At 35.9% G+C, this 19,503-nt stretch overlaps 1 protein-coding gene across 3 annotated transcripts in view; it reads right to left on the bottom strand.

Moving 5' to 3' along the window:
• Window positions 1-13,415, bottom strand: part of LOC139954292 (protein O-mannosyl-transferase 1-like) — a 95,784-nt gene extending 82,369 nt beyond the window's left edge. For 2 of the 3 annotated variants that reach the window (XM_071954029.1, XM_071954028.1), the window contains exon 1: window positions 13,325-13,408. The gene's annotated coding sequence lies outside the window, so the exon portion shown is untranslated. Of the gene's footprint in view, window positions 1-13,324 lie in introns of all 3 variants that reach the window. The other variant, XM_071954030.1, reaches the window with a different exon arrangement.
• Between the last annotated feature and the right edge of the window lie 6,088 nt (window positions 13,416-19,503).

A 19,503-nucleotide genomic window follows, 5' to 3' on the forward strand; every position in this document is an offset into this window, starting at 1 on the left:
CGAACGTCTCCGGATTCGGAATTTAACTTAATCCTTAGTAAGAAAGAGTTTTGTGAAATCGACTGCTTGTAGGCCTATATTTAACTACTTCTAATTTGTTAAGTAATAAAATAATCTAAAATGTCATCATCAAGAACATTTTAAAGATCTTCACAGTCTTGCCAGGTGAGAGAAATCATAACTTTTGTGGTGTGAGTTTTGAGAGAACAGCTCTGCAATTTTGTCACAGGTTGTGTTCTTTTAGTGAATTTAATTGAATTTTATTTCGAAAAGCTGCAATAACACATTGCATTCAATTGACCAGAGTTGAAGGATCTTTGAAAAGTTTGTATATTGGAGTTAACTGGCCACCATTGCTAATAAAATGTGCCTGAAAAGTTTTTATTGGCGAAGAGTTGTGAGTTGAGCAGCATGCTACACGCTAAGCAGGTTTCCCGCATTTGTTTTCAATAAAGCCCCTGAAAGTGCAATGTTCAGGTGGCCAACAAGTTATCTAAACCTTATATTTTGCAAAGTCTTTTTTTATTTTTATTTTTTATTTTAATTCGAGTAGTTTTATTAACACCTGAAAATTACACGACATAGGAAAAAAAGACTTGCTAAAAATTTCATAATAGAAAAGATTAAAGCCACTAAACTTGTTTGGTAATTGTCAAAGACCAGTCTTCCCCCTTGGTGTATTCACATAAGCATAAAAATAATAACAAGCCGGTGAAAATTTGAGCTCAATTGGTCATCAAAGTTGAGAGAAAATTAACAACAGAAAATAACACCCTTTTGGGACAAATTAGTGTGCTTTCAGATAGGAATAAAAGATTTCTTGCTAGAATTCTTTTATTATTTTAGTGAGAAATTACTTATTGTTTACAATCTATGCTACTTCAGAGGGAGCCGTTTCTTACAATTTTTTATTTATTTTCATCTTTGTTCGAATGTAATGATGTACCCCAATACTGCGGTGGTGCTATTTTATGTCTTATTCTGTATAATTTTTACAAATGATTTTACTGTGTATGATGCCACATTATTCAGCTTTGTGCTGCCAGTTGGTTTTTAATAAAAATGAATGAATGAATGATTGAATAACTGCATAGTAATTGTATGGATAGATGCATCTTATACTAAATAAAAACTACAGTTACAATATATGCACATTATCACACACTAAGGGGGGGGGGGGCTTAGAAGCAAAGCTCAAACATGACTTCTTGCGACAGCAGATCTATCAAGTTCTGAAAATCACAGTTGATGAAGAAAACATATAAATGTGGCTTGTGTTCCTATACCCACACAAAGTACAAACAGCAATATTACGAGCAGTATAAGCAGTGAGCAGTGTTCTTTATAGTCTCAGTTTGAGAATACACAATGACAATGAAGATCAATTGGTTTCCTGTATTAAACTGGATTAAAAAACTAATTCCTTTGCCTAACTTTGAACAGCTATACATCATTATGCAAAACCTTGTTTGGAAGTTTGTATATAGATGATGCAAAGCAGAAAAAACTTTACCTATATAATACAAGTGCAAACAAATGTATTGAAGCACAACATTGAATACATGACAAAGTTGAACGCAGCGCCGGCTATTGCAAATTGGTGCGAAACCGAGCATAATGACAACAACGACGACGACGACGATCTAGTTTAACGACACTCAATATGGACATGGACTAGAGAACTAAGCATTTCACAACTGAAGAAAGGCATCTTCACAATAAGATAATTTTAAAAAGTTAAAACAAACTTTTCTTTCAAAGAACGAAAATTCCCAAGAAATACATTGAACAGTATGAATGGCATATCACATTACAATGTAGAAGACCTTTAAAGTTGCTGTATCAACTTGAATACTGGCCGCTTCCCAAAATTTTCGAATTTCCATGTAGTTTTAGTGGAGGATTTTTGAGAACTGTGAGGGCATTCCAAAACTTAAGGCAACTAACACATTATGAGCACAAGATTTGTCTGAATACTTTAAGGCAGGAAATGCATCATGCACTGTGTGCAATGTGTAGTGTACAATTTATAAAAATGAAAGAACTTGCCAAGCAACGCACATAAATTATGTATCAGATACAAATTTCCAATGACGTGAACAAGCAAAGCATTTATTGCCTTACTCTCTTGTCCTATAGTTACTGTATGTACCAATAATTATAAACCATTATGCCCTTCCCATTTGAGTACTCCCCAGTTAACTATTTAGAGGATATTGAAGGATTCAGGGCTTAAACGACCTGCTTTTATAAGTGAAAACTGTGTATTAAACAATGTTTTTTCCATCTTATACTATTATTAACTTTTCACCAATCAGCAAAAAGGCTGTCACCCCAAACAGCGCTTTCAACTGATTCAAAAGCACCATTGCACAAGCTACATGATGATGAAGAGAGAGTCACATCTTGTTATCAGAGATACCGTCATCAGAAGAAAGAGGTAGCATCTTATGAGCAGCAATCCAGTCAACTACTGAGAGAAGCTTGGTAGAGACAGTGCTGTTTCCCCACACAGTGAGTATTGATTCACAAGCACCATTGCCTCATTCAAGTCTCCTTAGATGAAGAAGCTCATAAATGTACATCAATGTTGTCCTCTCTGATGTTTTGTTCAGAACATTGACTGAAGATAGACTTTTTTCTTGACAATATAAACTGAGAATTTCCACACAAATCATGTGGTCAACAACATCTGGGAATCAGTGTTTTGAATCTGACCTGTACAGCCAATTTGTAGTTGAACAAGTGACTTGACAGGTGTTCCTAAACAAAGAACAGTTGATCGCTGAGGTAAAGTGTAATGTCACAGAGGATGTTGACGATCATCAGTGTTGGCTAAAATATCCTTGCCGACCAATAAACTATGACCAGGGGCTGTGCACACGTGAAGTCCAAGCAAGCAAATTTTATATAGAAGTTCCATACATGCACACTAGGCAGATGTACAACCTCGATACATTGAAAGTACAAAGCATTGTCACTCAATTTTTACAAGTCAACTTTAAACATTTTGGTCATTGTCTGCACTTGTCTAAGTTTTGTATATCTATGTATCCATTGGAGTAGATAGGGTTGGTGGCGCCTGGGGGCAAGATGAGAAAATGGTGCCATGTCACAAACTTTAACCACCCCCCAATAAACCTTAGAACAAAAAAATAAACACAACAAATCATGTGGCACATGTCCTCACCCTTGCCCCCACCCCCTAGCTACATCAATGTCTGCATGTAACACATTTAAAGGAAAGGCAAATATGACAACGTCCAGTCACATGGTTCATGTGACATGATTTTTGCTGGTACCCTTAGTTTGGTAAGCATAGTTTCATTGTGCTAAGTACTTTTGCATGCTGAAGGCAGATCAATGAAAATTGAAAAATTTGAAAAAATAAAGAGGTTAAAACACTTTAAAAATGTAAGTCTACTATTACTCCAGTAGGATGCTGATTAAGCAAAATATCTGATGCTAGAACAAAACATCTAGCCAAAAATATATAGAAAAAGTACTTAAACAGGTTAGAATTCCAAAGTTTGTTCAAGCTAATTTTGTTTGCTTGCTTCTATTTTATTTTATTTTTTAAAGAGGATACTCTTCCCTAGAGTTGAATTGGAAATAGTTGAAACTTATTTGTAATAGTGTGGGCTCCTTTACAATCCTATTTCTGTTAATAGTAATCCCGTAAGACATTGCGTGACACACATGCATCTTAGGCACACCCAACGATTTAGCTACTTCCAGCTCTGAAGCGGGAATATAGCTTGTGACAATTTACAATCAAATCATCTGAGCATTCAAGTTCACCACTTGCTTATAATATTGGATTTTGACCCACATTCTTTGACTCAGCCACCAGAACTTGAATCAGCGAATGTGGGTCAAGATCCATAGTCATAGTTAAGCATGTGGTGAATTGTAATGCTTCAAAGAGTTAATTTTAAACGGTCAAGTTTTCTTGGCTCAAATTCTGATGGCTAAATTGAAGAATGCGGGTCGAGATCCATAGTCATAGTTAAGCCTGAGATGAACTTTAATCTTAATAGAAGCGTTAATTGTAAATGGTGTGAATCTTGACCCACATCCTAAGATTCGGCCATCAGAACTTGAGCCAAGATGACCATTTACAATCAACGCTTCTATTAACATTAAAATTTACCACAGGCTGAACTATGACTATGGATTGACCAACATGCTACAATTCCACCATCAGAACTTGAGCCAAGATAACTTGACCATTTACAATCATCCCTTCTAGGTATTAAAGTTCACTACAGTCTAAACTATGACTATGGATCTTGACCCACATTCTATGACCCACATTCTGCCATTAGAACCTGTGAGCTAAGATAACTTGTCTATTTACAATCAGCACTTCTAAGAATCAAAGTTCACCACTTACACATGTAAAATGAAGATTATCTACAATTAAAACTTTTATTTTTTAAGACAGGAGGTTTCACTCCAACCTCCTCATTACCCATCTCAATATCTTAAAAATTACAGATAAAAACTACAGAAACACCAATAGGCAAATTTCATAAAGCTGCTTAAGCGTTAAAATACTGATTAACACATTTATAGGAAGGGCAACAATGACAGCGTACCAGCGACATGGTCAAAGTGACATGCATGTAAATGCTACTGACCTTAGTCTGGTAAGCACCATTTCATTGTGCTTAGCTACTTGAGAACAAAATGCCGCTAAACATTATTTATTTAGTATTTTTCTATGAGCAACACACCAGTCAGAGATGGTTCATGTGATATGTTTGTGTACTGACAGCAGATCAATGAAATTTGAACAGTTTAAAAAGTTAAAAAGGTTAAAAACGTTAAAAACGTTAAAAAGGTTAAAAACGTTAAAAAAGTTAAAATTTACTACTATTGTTCTCTACTCCAGTAGGATGCTAATTAAAAAAGCAAAATACCTGATGCTAAAACAAAATAAACAGTGTGTGTTCAGGCTAATGTGTGTTCACGCTAAGTTATGTTTGCTTGTTTTACTATTTTCAAGATCTGTATATAGTTAAGCGTTTTGAGAACTTGATTGTAAATGGTCAATTTTTTTTGCCTCAAATTCTGATGGCTGAATCGTAGAATGCAGGTCAAGAACCAAAGTCATAGTCAAGCCTGTGATGAACTTTAATGTTAATAAAGAAGCGTTCATTGTTAATGGTGTGGATCTTGACCCACATCCTAAGATTCGGCCATCAGAACTTGAGCCAAGATGACCATTTACAATCAACGCTTCTATTAACATTAACGTTCACCACAGGCCTAACTATGACTATGGATCTTGACCCACATTCTACGATTCCGCCATCAGAATTTGTGCCAAGAAAACTTCACCTTAAACAATCACACTTCTAAGCATTAAAGTTTACCACAGGTTTAATTTTCACTATGGATCTTGACCCACATTCTCTGTAGGTGCTGCACAAGTTGTACCACCTTACATGCTTCATGGACAATTTTTTAAAGTTAATCATTTAAACAAATGTGACATGCTTAAAGCAGATCTGTAAAATTGGAAGTTAAAAATTGAAAGTTTAGCAGCTAATGGTATCTTGGTTGCTCATTATTGCTCTTGAACTACGTTAGATATGACAGTCCTCCATCAGTATCAAACATGACATACAGACCACTCTGTGACTGGACTTCATGAAATAAACAACCGACAATGGTGGCAGATATGCAGTTCTTGCATCTATCAGTCTTGGGTCTCCACATATACATGTTTCTCTTGACTATTTCACCATTAGCTCTTATTGGTATCCTGGTTGCTCAGTATTGCTCTTGAACTACATTTGATATGACAGTCCTCCATCAGTATCAAACATGACATACAGACCACTCTGTGACTGGACTTCATGAAATAAACAACCGACAATGGTGGCAGATATGCAGTTCTTGCATCTATCAGTCTTGGCTCTCCACATATACATGTTTCTCTTGACTATTTCACCATTAGCTCTTGTTGGTATCCTGGTTGCTCAGTATTGCTCTTGAACTACATTTGATATGACAGTCCTCCATCAGTATCGAACATGACATACAGACCACACTGTGACTGGACTTCATGTAAGACATTGCGTCACACACAAGTATCCCATAACTTTTGCACCATCAAGACATATTGATATCTTGGTTGCTCATTATTGCTCTTAAGCTACATTAGATATGACAGTCCTCCATCAGTATCAAACATGACATACAGACCACTCTGTGACTGGACTTCATGAAATAAACAGCAGACGTTGGAGGCAAATATCCAGTTCTTGCATCTATAATTCTTTATAATAAGTGTTTCCAATGTAAATGTTTTCCTTGACTATTTCACCATCAACATTGGTATCCTTGTTGCTCTTAAACCACAGTAGATATGACTGTCCTCCATCAGTATGAAACATGACACACAATCCACTCTGTGACTGGACTTCATGAAACAAACAACTGATGTTGGTATCGATTATGAAGTTCTTGCGTCTATGCTCGAGTCTGGAGTCTCAAACTACTTGTGTTTCCATTACTTGTGTTTCCATTGTTCTTATTAGATATGACATTCATCCATCAGTATCAAACATGACATACAATCCACTCTGTGACTGGACTTCATGAAACAAATAATTGATGTTGATGTCAATTATGTAGTTATTGCTTCTATACTTCAGTCTCGAGTCTCCACTTATACATGTTTCCCATAAATGTTTCACCATCAAGACTTATCTTGGCTGCTCATTATTGCACTTGAGCTACATTAGATCAGACAGTCCTCATCAGTATCAAACATGACATACAGACCACTCTGTGACTGGACTTCATGAAATAAACAACCGATGTTGGTTTCAACTATGAAGGTCTTGCATCTTTACTCGAGTCTGGAGTCTCAAACTACTTGTGTTTCCAATGGTTATTTCATCATCAACATTTATTGGTATCATGGTTGGTCCTTGATGTTCTTCTTAGATTTGACAGTCCTCCATCAGTATCAAACATGACATACAATCCACTCTGTGACTGGACTTCACGAAATAAACAACCGATTTGGGTGGCAATTTTGTGCAGTTCTTGCATCTACTTCCATCTAGAGTCTCCACCTGTGAGATGCATTGTGATTAGCATCCTGTCACACCAAAGATACAACTTTTGAGAACAGATAACTTCTGGAATGTCTTCACATGATATGAAGTAACTTCAAACAAATGCCCTCTCTGATGGCAGCATCTTCTGGCTATCTATATGGTTAAGATGACGATACTGATGCAATGAAGTTTGATTACAATAAAGATGAGACGGTTCCCAGGGCATGATGGACTGTGCTTGAAATCTGATTGCCTTCATGGCTGAGATTCTTAATGTAACATACGATGAGGACAAAAGCTGACATGCCATTTTGTTACATTTCCTTGAATGTTTCTCAGGTTATACACACTTTCATAAGTCAGTGTCTTGCAGAGATATCCTCCATTTACCTGAACATCCTGAAGAAGATGGAGAAGATGTCCAGATGCCTCGTCTGACGTATTGATGGTTAAATGAAGATATTGCAGTATCAAGATATGCAGATTTCTTATAGCAGGCCATATTCATCGATGGATCAGTATGGGTGAACATAACATAACATAACAATTAAAATTTATAAGGCACTATCTATTCCATCAAGATCATAGCTGTCATCAAAATAACAAATATTCATTACCCAAGAGAATCAAGGTTGTTTGTATATTGATAATACACTATTCAACTTCTGATGTTAACCCATCTCCTCCCTTAGCTAAAAAGACGTGAACATTATAGGGTTAACTTTGCTAAGCACAAAAACTGCCATGCTTAACTAACACCATGGATCTGGACCCATATTCTATGACTCTGCCATCAGAAATGGGGCAAAGATAATTATTAGCCATTTACAGTGGAAATTATTTACAATTAAAACTTTTAAGACGGAAAGTTGCATTACTCATTTTACAATCTTTAACATTTCTGATAATAACTACAAAAACACCAATTGCCAAATTTCTTGAAGCTGTTGTTTTTAGGAAGGTCAAAAAGTACAGTGTTTTAGTCACATGGTCCACATGACATGAATGTTTTTTGCTGGTACCCTTAGACTGGTAATTGCATTGTGCTCAAGTACTTTTGCGTGCTAAAAGCAGATCAATGAAATTTGAACATATGTTTAAAAATAAATAAAAAATATAAAAAATTAACATACATTTAAAAATTTAAAATTTAAAAAAGTTAAAAACGTTTAAAAAATTAAAAAAGTTAAAAACATTTAAAATTTTTATAATTTACTACTATTTCTCTTTTCTCCAGTGGGATACTAATAAGCAAAATATCTGATGCAAGAACAACATATCTAGAAAGTACCGGTACTTTAAAAAGTTGGCAATTCCTAAATTGTGTTCAGGCTAATTTTGTTTGTTTGTTTTCACTGCTTTCAATTTTTTTTTAAAGAGGAGTACCCTTCCCTGCAGTTGAAATGAAAATAGTTTAAACTTGTTTGTAATAAGGTGAGGTCCTTTGCAAAACTTTCTCTGTTAAAGTAATCCCGTAAGACATTGCGTCACACACAAACATCTGAGGCACACCCAACGATTTAGCTATACTTCCAGCTCTGAAGCTGGAAGATAATTTGAAAACTTACAATCAACGCTTCTAAGCATTTAAGTTCACCTATTGACTATTAAAACATTGGATTTTGACCCACATTCTTTGACTTCAGCCATCAGAGCTTGAGCCAGAGAATGTGGGTCAAGATCCTTAGTCATAGTTAAGCATTGGGTGAACACTAATACTTAGAAGTAGTGACTGTATAAGGTCAAGTTTTCCTGGCCCAGGTTCTGATGGCTGAATCTTAGAACACCGGTCAAGATCCATAGTCATTGTTGAGCCTGTGTTGAACTTAATTCTTAATAAAAGCTTTCATTGTAAATAATGTGAATCTTGACCCACATTCTAAGATTCGGCCATCAGAACTTGAGCCAAGATGACCATTTACAATCAACGCTTCTATTAACATTAAAGTTCACCACAGGCTTAACTATGACTATGGATCTTGACCCACATTCTACGACTCTGCCATCAGAAACTGTGTCGAGATTACTTGACCCTTTGCAATCAACACTTCTAAGCATTAAAGCTCACCACAGGCTCAACCATGACTATGGATCTTGACCCACATGCACTATAGTCTATGCACTATAGCTGGCTAACTTGAGACACGCTTAGACAGTCTAACTTTTTGAAAGAGCTGCAGGATTTCAATCACATACAAATTCTTAAGCAGAAAAGTGTGCTTTTGGCACAAATTAATAGGCAGTAAACTAGTCAAAAACAGTACATGTGGAATGGTACTTTGGCTGGTTACTCTGGTAAATAAATATTTTTTGCTGAGCTGCTTTTTCATTTAAGCTGCTCTTTGCTTAGAAGCATTTTATTAAATCATTGGTTGTCGCAGAAACACGCTGTGAAATCTGTTTTGTTCATTTCAATATTTGACAACTGTTGTTCTTTCAAATAACATGTTTGTTTGCAAAGTTATGATTACAAAAACATCTTAATTTCTATAAACCAATGTCTCACATTCCCTCCATTACTTTGCAATGTAACAAACACAATTATCAAATAAAAATGTGTTGTAACAAAATGCTAAACAGAAAGTACCAGTTGCTACTCATCAAAAATCATCATTTGATACTCAATAATAGTTTTTAGATGAAATCGCTCCCTGATATTACTTTCACATTACCTTCGATATTTATCAAAGATTCTCACTTGGTGATCCCATCATTTTGCATAAAATAACAAATCTGTGAACAATTGTTTCTGATGTTAAATACTATAAGCAGTTATCCATAGCTCGTAACCAAGTAAGTTTTGATATTACAATTAATTTAAGCAATAACCAATAGTGTCCAATGACTTTAAGGAGTTCGTATTTTAAAGTCTGATAATTTATTTGTTATACAGTTGTTGGGTTTCTAACAAATTGAGCAACATTGGAGGAATTTCATGTTTATGAGTATTAACTTCCACAAGGATTTTAATCATCAAATTTGCAATGTTTTTTTTTATTTTTAATCTAATAGTTGCCTCAAATGTCACTCATATTTTTAATGACATAATTACAGTTATTTGCTAGGTTGGTAGGCTGGCAATGCTCAAATGGTGCAACCAAAAGAATGGTTAGCATGCAAGTGTTAACATTGTTCAATCAACGTTAACATTTATTTCTAGAAAAGTCTACCTCTGAACATGCAAACATATATTTTTTATTCCAGAGCAGAAATGAAATGATACATCCACAACTCTGAAAACTTTGTCCTTCAACAACCTAGCTATTTTCTCGAACTTGTTTGCATCAGTTTTGTTAACAAAAGTCTGAAATGGAAGTACACTATGTTTGTCTTTATGCCTTTGTACAACTTTTTTATTTGGATTCAATAAATTGAATTTTGTTGAAAGCTTTGTACTTCAGGAACCTAGCTATGCATATTTAATACCTTAGAACATTTATAGACAAATTGGGTGGGACTCGAACCCACAACAGTCTGCATGGTTGTGCAGATGTCATACCTTAGACCACCAAGATTGCCTATCAATGCTGAAAGGTATTACAGTAGCGTTACATAGGGAAGTCGCTGAAGCACAAATATAATCAACAGCAAAACAATAATGGTTTTTTGACCAAGTAAAAGTATATAGGAAACATTGGCGTCGGTTGAATCCAGAACCATCTGAGTGTGATCAATGACAGAACATAATGCATACAAGTTGCTGGTTTCCAAATCTGGCTTTTGTTAAAATATTTTGGCTTGACATTTTAATCATTTTTAAATGTGTTTAAGAAATTTTGTCTATATGGGATTTGAGACATTGCATGGCGAGGTATAGATATATATTTGGTTTGTGGTTACACCATGAGTGTGTCTACTTGCAAGGTAGATTTTGTCCTTGCTATATATTCTACTACCACAGAGTAGATTTTCAAGAGACTTCTCTGTTCTGAACAGAACTGTCCTGCTTTTTAACTGGGTGGAGGGTAGCAAATCGGCAGGGACTACCACTTTAGCTTATAGGATCGTTGTTAACTTCACTCCAGTAAGGGAGTTCTTAACTGGTCTCAACCTTTTGACTATAGCTTGCTCTAGTCATCGTCAGGAGACTGAAGAGATATGAGAGAAGTGGGCCTATTTTCAGAGGTTTCAGTGTAGAGGTAAAATTAATAACAGTTTTAAAAAGTTAAAAAATTTAAAATTTAAAACAGTTAAAAATGTTTAAAAATGTACTACTATTTCTATTTTCTCCAGTGGGATGCTTGTTCAGCAAAATATTTTATTTTGTTGTAATTCAGTCAGACATTGCATCACACATGCATCTGAGGCACACCCAATGATTTAGCTATACTTCCAGCTCTAAAGCTGGACGATAATTTGAAAACTTACAATCAACGCTTCTAAGCATTCAAGTTCATCTATTGACAATTAAAAAATTGGATTTTGACCCACATTCTATGACTTCAGCCATCAGAGCTTGAGCCAGAGAATGGGGGTCAAGATCCTCAGTCATAGTTAAGCATTTGGTAAACACTTATACTTAGAAGTTGTGACTGTATAAGGTAATGTTTTCTTGGCCCAGGTTCTGATAGCTGAATCTTAGAACGCCGTCAAGATCCATAGTCATTGTTAAGCCTGTGTTGAACTTAATTCTTAATAGAAGCTTTCATTGTAAATGGTGTGAATCTTGACCCACATTCTAAGATTCGGCCATCAGAACTTGAGCCAAGATGACCATTTACAATCAACGCTTCTATTAACATTAAAGTTCACCACAGGCTTAACTATGACTATGGATCTTGACCCACATTCTACGACTCTGCCATCAGAAACTGTGTCGAGATTACTTGACCCTTTGCAATCAACACTTCTAAGCATTTCATTAAATCATTGGTTGTCACAGAAACACGCTGTGAAATCTGTTTTGTTCATTTCAATATTTGACAACTGTTGTTCTGTCAAATAACATGTTTGTTTGCAAAGTTATGGTTACAAAAAAACAAATTTCCAAAAACCAATGTCTCATATTCCCTCCATTACTTTGAAACGTAACAAACACAATAATTAAATAAAAATGTGATGTGATCGGTGAACAACTTAACCAAATGCAAAACATAAAGTACCAGTCGCTACTCATCAAAAATCATCATTTGATACGCAATAATAGTTTTTAGATAAAATCACTCCCTGATATTAGTTTCACATTACCTTTGGTAATGTTATCAAAGATTCTCACTTGGTGATCCCATCATTTTGCATAAAATAACAAATCTGTGAACAATTGTTTCTGATGTTTAAAACAGTTATCCATAGCTCGTTACGAAGTAAGTTTTAATATTAACAATTAATTCAAGTAATAACCAATAGTGTCCAATGACTTTAAGGAGTTCGTATTTTAAAGTCTGATAATTTATGATTTTTTTGAGAATATTGATACAGCACCGAGTATATTACATGTATGTACAAAGTATTCAGTTCTCCAAATAACCAAAGTCAACATATTGCTACATGCCATTCACACAGTCACATTGTTTCCCTCTTCCTTTGGTTTAGTCCAATAAATATTGAAAGTAATCACAATGTAAAAAAAGCAGTGTGATTGTTAAAATGATGCCTGCTACACACATGGTAAAATGCTGTTATTTGCCAGACCCGTTGGTCCAGCACGCGATGTCCATATTGAGGGCAAATCTCAAACCAATTCATGCTGGTTTTGGTCAGAGACATGGTCTGACCAATGGCAGTGAAAGGGGGTCCTTATAATAATATGATATCCTGACCCCAGGAGTCATTACATACTTGACTAATGCCGACCTATACGCAAAGGGTTACATGGGAAACGTTTCCGGCAGCGCAATTTGTAACCGTAGCATGTTTCGATTCATGAACGCATTCATTACGCGAAGCTGCTGCCCGATGCAAAAGTGGTTTAAAGACAACAAAGATTTTCAAGTGTGGGTATAGGGAACACAGCCAAATCAAGATACACTGTAAACATTTGTTTAGCAAAGTCAAAAGTTAAAAACCACTACAATTGTTTACTCAGGATTGAATCTTAATTTCCCTAGAGTCAAACCTCATTGAGTAAAGTCTCAATGAATTTGGCGAGTAATGCCTCAATGCCTAATTGAGTAATTACTCAATAATTGAGATTGATATGATAGTACAGTCGTCACAAGAAGTCATATTTGGGTATACAAATTACACATTTGCAAAGGGGAACAAAAAATGTTAACAAAAATTTTTAGAAACAAATTGTTCTGTACCTTCACAGAAGAAACTGTGCTTTACTCTTCAGCAATCACTTGAGGTGTCCTGCTCAGTCTTGTTCTTGAAAATGTCTGCCAGTGGCAGGATCCAGGTCCAGGGGGAGCTGTGGTCACTAAGCCCCCACCAGCATCCAAAATCAATCCAAAGTGACACTTTCAAAACTCCTTCTGATTTTCTTCCTTCATCATGATCGTCAGCCTCGCAGGGTACTGCCCGTTAATGTAACAACCGTCTATTTCTCCTGGGTTGTGTGGCTAGTGCAGGGGTGCTTTTGTGCTCCAGTTGGGTCACCACGATTAGTTCAGTGATCCAGCTGTGTCTTCATCTTCCAACACCACGCTGTCCATGTGGGGTTCCATTAAGCACTGCTGCTGCAACTCTAAAGAAATAAAAAGCTTTAAAAATCAGATACACAATAATAGTGAATTGTTTTCAAAAGCAAAAGCAGGCACGATGAAGCCAATGATGGCACAGTTGGTTTCTGTTACTCCAGCAACGTTAACAGTAAATATACATTGGCATGTTTCTTCATTCAGTTGTAAAAAGGTGAAATGTCACTGAAAGTTAGAAAAGTGATTGTAAAATGTGAACATAGATTTAGCTTTTGGAAACTTTCTCACAGCTAAAGGGATTGGTATTGTGACTGCTTCTGTTGTATATATGTGTTGTGTTGTGTTGTCATTAAGCCTTTGAAATATTTCTTTGGAGAACTGGAACTGGAACAGAAAGGTGAGCCTTTGGACTAAATACTATTTTGTTTTGGGATAGTTACTTATTATGAAAATAGCTTTTTTTTATCAAAAGAATGATAAACTTTCACAATGATTTTCTTTTAGCTGATAACAGAAAATAGATAGAGTTGTTGGGCCACTATAGGTTTCTAATAAATTGAGCAACATTGGAGGAATTTCATGATTATGAATATTAACTTCCACAAGGATTTTGATCATCAAATTTGCAATGTTTTTTTTAATCTAAGTTACCTCAAATGTCACTCATATTTTTAATGACATAATTACAGTTATTTGCTAGGTTGGCGTCAGTTGAACCCAGAACCATCTGAGTGTGATCAATGGAAGAACATAATGCATACAAGTTGCTGGTTTCCAAATCTGGCTTTTGTTAAAATACTTTGGCATGACATTTTAATCATTTTAATGTGTTTTTAAAGAAGTTTTGTCTATGTGATTTGAGGCATTGCATGGCGAGGTATAGGTATATATTTGGTTTGTGGTTACACCATGAGTGTGTCTACTTGCAAGGTAGATTTTATTCTTGCTATATATTCTACTACCACAGAGTAGATTTTCAAGAGACTTCTCTGTTCTGAAAAGAACTGTCCTGCTTTTCAACTGGGTGGAGGGTAGAAAATCGGCTGGGACTACCACTTTAGCTTATAGGATCGTTGTTAAGTTCACTCCAGGAAGGGAGTTCTTAACTGGTCTCAACCTTTTGACTATAGCTTGCTCTAGTCATCATCAGGAGACTGAAGAGATATGAGAGAAGTGGGCCTATTTCAGAGGTTTCAGTGTAGAGGTAGACACTGCTCTGATTGGTTCTATGAGGAGCATATATAAGTTGAACCCAGAATAACCTACAGTGCCTTCTATGGAAGTACATAATGTATAAAGTTGCTGGTGTACAAATAAGGCTTTGGTGAAAATATTTGACAGGCATGGCATTTCAATTATATTTTTTGATGTTGTGAATGTTGAACTTCAGCAATCTAGCTCTATGCATATTTAATGCACCTATAGGCAAATTGGGTGGGACTCGAACCCACAACAATCTGCATGGTAGTGCAGATGTCATACCTTACACCAACAAGATTGCATATAAATGCTCAAAGATGCATCTACTTTGCTGAAGCAAAAAAAAACATAACAACTCCAAAACCACTAGGATATTAAAACATAGAGAGTTTTTCCTTAACAAGGGAAACTAAGACAGAAATTGAACCAAGAACCAACTCATAAGTTGAACCCAGAATGGAAGCACATGTACAAGGATGGTTTACAAATAGAGCTGTTGTGAAAATACTTGCTGTGGCGTTCAAATAATGTTTAAATGCTTTGATGATTTTGTATTCACTCAACCTAGGGCTATGGTTTTAATAGAGCCATTACATGGCCATTTCCAAGGGTTACGAACGAACAAAGCATGCTGGGTAACAAGTGTGGCTGGATTGATCAGACCTGGGAAGGAGAATGGGGTGGGACTTCAACCCACTACAATCTGAATGGTAGTGCAGATGTCTTACATTAGCTTACCAAGATTGTCTGTAAATGATTAAATGAAAATAGCTTCATATGTAGGTTGCTGATGCACAAAAACATTTTAAAAGATTTTGAGAGTTTTCCCCTTCAATTAAGTTTTGGAAACTATGAGAGGAGTTGAACCCAGAACTATCTCAATACGCTTAATTTTTTCGCCTTCATTTAAAGTAAATACCATACATTTTGCCAAATTCATTTAAGAATTGCTGGAGGTCAATGAACATTGCTCTGTTCTTTTTCCCACAAGATGAATTTTATTTGAATTTTTCAGATGAAATTTTCCAACATGGATGTAGATATTTAAAATATTCCATTTTAAATATAAAGCCAGAATTTAGGGGTTGGTTGATAAATTGTTTTGCTCAATTATGCTTGTGTGTGTGTGTGGGAAGAGGGGGGCATATGTATTGTAGACCATGAGTTTCACCACACCATAATTAATGGAACTATATTTGGATAAAAATGTACAAAATCTCGACCCAAACAGATAAGGTTATACAAGATGCATTAATGAATATTTGCATCATGCAGTCATCCTGCTGGACTGAACAGTGAGCCTATGAACAGAAAAGTTGGTAGCGGAGCATTGTGTTAGGACAGGGTGTACTTTTGGAAGTTACTCCGAGGTAAGGACTGTACAAATATGACATGTAGGTGAAGAACACTGGAGAGCTGTTGAAGTTATAAACACTGCTAGAAATTACACACTTTAAAGAATGTAGTTTTTGAGAAAGAGGTAATTTTTTACCGACAGTTTTGAATTTGAGAAAGGCTTTACACATGAAGCCTTTCTGATGTTTCTGAAAGCATTTAATTTTATGCAAAACGAGTAATTATTTCTTTCATTATTTTCTTGCAACTTTTGATTGCTGATTGAGCCCAAGTTTGTACAGGTGTGTGTGGGTTTTTTTTTGCTTGTTGGGATACACCAAGTGAGGATACTGGTCTTGGACAGTATTACGCAAAGTACACCCTGCCACTTATAAGATGCAATGTAAAAAGACTTCTGTAAAATACCCTCAGAATCTTGTCAGAAACAGAGTGACACTAGCATAATTCTGATTCCATTCAACTATAGTCCAAACGTTCATCAATATATTGTTTGACATTCAACATGCATATGTGTACAAATATTTGGGATTTATTTTCCTTAAAATGTCCACATTCTCTCATACTTGACATTCACACATTCAGTTTATCACGTCTCACACGTTTTTACAAAATGTAAATTCAAAACCTGTAGCCATAAACGTTCGAATGAATTTTGTTAAAACACTTTCTTTTGAGCACAAAAGAAGTGTGTTTTATCCGGTAAAATAAAATTGTCTGTCTGTGAACCTCTTTTCAGTGAAACACTAAACTTTTGTCTTGACATCAAAATAATTTGTTTGAGAATACTTTTTGGGCAAACAATGCCAATTGTGCTAACTTTAGATTTGTCTGAATAAGATGGTAGTTTTTGTCTCACTTAGGTACTGTACACAACTTGAATATGACAAAAATGTAGATGGTAGATGGAACATGCAGGTGAAGTGGAAGATGGGATTGGTTGTTACTACAGGCCAGTAGCTTGGGGGACACTATTTGTTCTTATGGCTGACTAATGGCTAGTAAGGTTCGAAATTCCTGCTGGACTTAAAAATGGTGCCACTGGTGACAGCCTGCTCTATTGTGATGCAAAGTGATTGGTGTCTAATTTGAGCAGGCTATGGCAAGCCCCCCCCCCCCTTCTCTGGGACAGGTTGTAACGGGTTACAGATTACCGTTAGCGATGCAAGCTGATATAAGCACCTGACCTGACAAAGTGTGATGAGAAAATGTGCTACAAGTGATTTGTTTTTGATGGAGAGAATTGAAAAGAAAAAATATTTTGCAAAAATATTTGTTCTTCCTTTTTTACATTATTTATTAAGAAATTTCCTGAAGAGAGTATAAAGGGGATAGGGGGTGGCCCCCGGGCCCAAGGGCCACCACCTGGATCAACCGCTAAAGATAGTATGTGCCTCATCCCCAGGAAAGTACTTAGGTTAATGAGTGAATTATAAGATATAATGTGAGTTAAAATGTGAACCAAGATTTTCTTGAGATGGAATTTAAGAAGCAGTGTCGCTACGGGCCTGTTGGGCCCAATTTCAAGCTGAAGCTCTAGACTGATCATCCACTGAAATTAACTGTAATAATGATTGCTTTGTAAGAACACAGTATGTACAAGACATGTAAAAGTAGACCCAAGTGTCATATGCATCTAACACTTGGGTCTTTTATCTACAAATAAAGCACTGCCACAACCAATGAAACGCATTCATAGGTTCTGTTTTAACTGTTTTGATATACACATTTTTGCTTCCAGTGTGGATTTTTAATTAGTTATAATTTGCAAAGCACAAGCAGGAACCATTTAGTCAAGTGGATGGACTGTTTACAAATAGTTCCACAGTGTTTTCTTGCTCTGCAAATTATTTTGAAAGAAATTAATATCGATCTGCTTCACAGCTTCATGAAATTGGGCCCTGCTGTTAACTTTTGAAGAAACCAGTCCTCGCCACCATGATGTTTGGATGGTGGCATCTTTGCTACAATGGGGTGATGTTTTTGTAGCAGGGCGAGGAGGGCCCTCTCTGTGGCAGGTTGTAACGGGCTACAGGTTTACCGTTAGCAGATGCCAGCTAAAATAAGCACCTGACCTGACCTATATGATGTAATAGTGTGCCTTATGCAATAGGAAGTAGCTATATGCCTATAAATGTAGCCTTAGTGTCTCTGGCTAACCATTCGACACCTTAATGCCATCACAATCCCACCACCACCTCCATAAACTCGTACTCATTACGTTGTACATCTTGTCCTTTATTTCTGTAAATTTAGTGTTTTCGAGAAGACATACCCATGTCCTTACAAAATATGTAAAAAAAATATAGCATAATGATCAAAAGCCATTTGAAAAGTATGTACCAATTTACAGAAAATCGTTCCAAAATAAATGTTTCTTTTTTACCAAACAAAAGCCTTGAAGACCACTTTTAAGCAGTTATCTCCAAGAGCTCCAAAATATGCAACAGTAATTTGATGAAACCCATAAGTTGCACTAATGATCATATAGTCCTGAGCAGATGAAATAATATTTCCAAAAAATTAGACCCTGATGAGTATTCAATGAAATGTGCATTCTTGTTCTATTCCATTCCATAATGAGTAAAGCATTGATTGCAAATGGAGGGGTGGTTGAGATTGTTTACAAATAAACACACAAATTGACAAAACTGACTGAAGTCACAGGGCAACCACCATCATAGCTACTTCCTTTTAGAGTACCCACATCACCTGTAATCCTTAACACAGTCTAGGAGCATAAATAGGACGCACTACGTACATGCTGCTGCATCACATGCTGTAAATGTCTCTGTTTAAACTTATACACAAAGACATCAGTCTTGCCATGAACCATTTAACCATTTTCCAATACTTTTCCTCACTTTTTAATGGCGAGTCCATGTTGCTAGTTAGCTTGTCATTCAAATTTTGGTTTATAAAAAAAGTTTAGATTTCTTTTAAGCAGCTAATCTACATCCTCTGCAACTGGTAATGAAATTGTATCAAAATAAGAAGAAACAGACATGTTTCCAAGGAGAACTGCAGGCACTTAGTTGCATGGAGGATTGTTCGTCATTTCAAAAATACTCTTTTTAGCACACAAAAAGAAGATATGTGAATAATTTTTGAATTTTTGAATTTATTTCCTCCCCAAAGCCAGCTTTGGTTTGTTTTTCTCTCTTTTGATTTTACAGTAGACCCCAAGGGATTTGCAACAAAAGCATTGGGGTCAAGTATTCACACAGCTGAACAGGCTGAATCAAGTTTCTTAGACACATGACATAAGTGGTCAGCTGCAAGTGTGTTGA

This window comes from Asterias amurensis, chromosome 2 (genome assembly GCF_032118995.1).
Source record: "Asterias amurensis chromosome 2, ASM3211899v1".
In the NCBI taxonomy this organism is placed as follows: Eukaryota; Metazoa; Echinodermata; class Asteroidea; order Forcipulatida; family Asteriidae; genus Asterias; species Asterias amurensis.